Source organism: Capsicum annuum, chromosome 11 (genome assembly GCF_002878395.1).
Source record: "Capsicum annuum cultivar UCD-10X-F1 chromosome 11, UCD10Xv1.1, whole genome shotgun sequence".
Lineage (NCBI taxonomy): Eukaryota > Viridiplantae > Streptophyta > Magnoliopsida > Solanales > Solanaceae > Capsicum > Capsicum annuum.
Genome location: NC_061121.1, coordinates 41595942 through 41597467, shown reverse-complemented (window position 1 = coordinate 41597467; position 1526 = coordinate 41595942). Strand labels below are relative to the sequence as shown.

Sequence of the window (1526 nt, the reverse complement as noted above, 5' to 3'; positions counted from 1 at the left end):
GATCGATAGGTCTATTTGAAGAACCTTTTAGAGATTAGTGAAACTTTTATTCCTACTAGAGTTTCCATAGATTACGTGAGGCTCACTCTATTCCACTTCTCACTATTAGGTGAATCAAAGAAATGGTTGAAGGCAAAACCTTCAAAATCCATTACTACAAGGGATAACTTGGCAAAGAAGTTCCTCAACTGATTCTTTTTGTCTTGCAAAACTACAAGGTTATGGCATGAGATTCTGAGTTTTAAGTAGAAGCCAGATGAGAAATTATATCATGTATGGGAGAGGTTCAAATATCTTCTCAATGATTGTCCACACTATTAATAGACCAATGAGGTATTAGCTCATATTTTTGTGGAAGCTCGTGACCATACCATACAAATTTTGTTAGATTCAGCTATAGGTGATCAATCCTTGGAAATAACCTATGGTTATCTAGACACTTTGTTGAATCAAATTACACAAGGAAATCCAGAATGGCATAGTGATATATCCAGAAATGTAGTGAAGAAGCCTACCAAAATGATTGAGGTGGATAGTGTCACAACTTTGGCCGCTCAATTGGCATCTTTTTAGAATCAAATAATAACACAATTCAACAAGTTAAGTGTGAATCTACCTTAGACCAAAGTAAATGCATTTCAACAGGTTCAGTCATAGTGTGAGATTTATGGAATTAGTGGTCACTTTGCAGACTAGTGTGGACCGAATCTGGAATTGGTAGCTTTGTTGGTAATGCATAGAATGATAATCACAATTATGGTAATATCTATAATCACAATTGGAAAAGTTAGCCCAATTACTCATGGGGAAATAATCAAGCTTAGACACAATCATTTAAGCATCAGTAGAACACTCAAGCCAGTAATATTGAAGAGATCCTGAAAAAAATCCTCGCCAATCAAGAAAAAAGGGCTATGGAGATTAAAAATAAGAAACTTTATTTGAAGAACTTGGAGACACAGTACCGCCAGTTATCTCAAGCTTAGAATACAAAACTTTAACGAGGTTTGACAAGCCATAGAGAGAAGCTGAAACAGGTAATGGTAATTACCTTAAGGAGTGGTAGAGACTTGATTAATAGACCTATAAAGAAAAATCAAGAGGTACTGGTAGAGTTAGTCCCACAGCAGGCAAAGAAGAAACAAGTGGCATCCAAAGATGCTAAAAATTTAGGGAAGTTTGATTACCAGAAAATGAAGGCAGTGAAGTGTATCCAAGAGAGACAACCACCACCATTCCCTCACAAGATTTAAAAGGATAAAGAGGATACATGTTTCCAAAAGTTTTTTGACACATTTAGAGAACTTCACATTAACCTTCTTTTGTTATATGTTTTGTAAGGAATGCCTAAGTATGCTAAGTACTTGAAGGATATGGTGACCAATAAGATTAAGTTGGGAAACATTGAGATGGTAGCACTGATCGAGGAATGCAGTTCCGTGGTGATCAGTAAGATGTCAAAAAAGGTTTAGGACCCAGGGAGTTTCACCCTCCCCATAAAAATTAGTGAGGGTTATATGGTCTAT

The 1526-nt window shown here is 36.2% G+C and overlaps 1 non-coding gene across 1 annotated transcript; it reads right to left on the bottom strand.

Annotated features, from left to right (window-relative positions):
• Positions 1-216: 216 nt before the first annotated feature.
• On the bottom strand, positions 217-323 carry LOC124889127. The gene has a single exon (XR_007047743.1). It is a non-coding gene; the product is annotated as a small nucleolar RNA R71 (small nucleolar RNA).
• Positions 324-1526: the final 1203 nt, after the last annotated feature.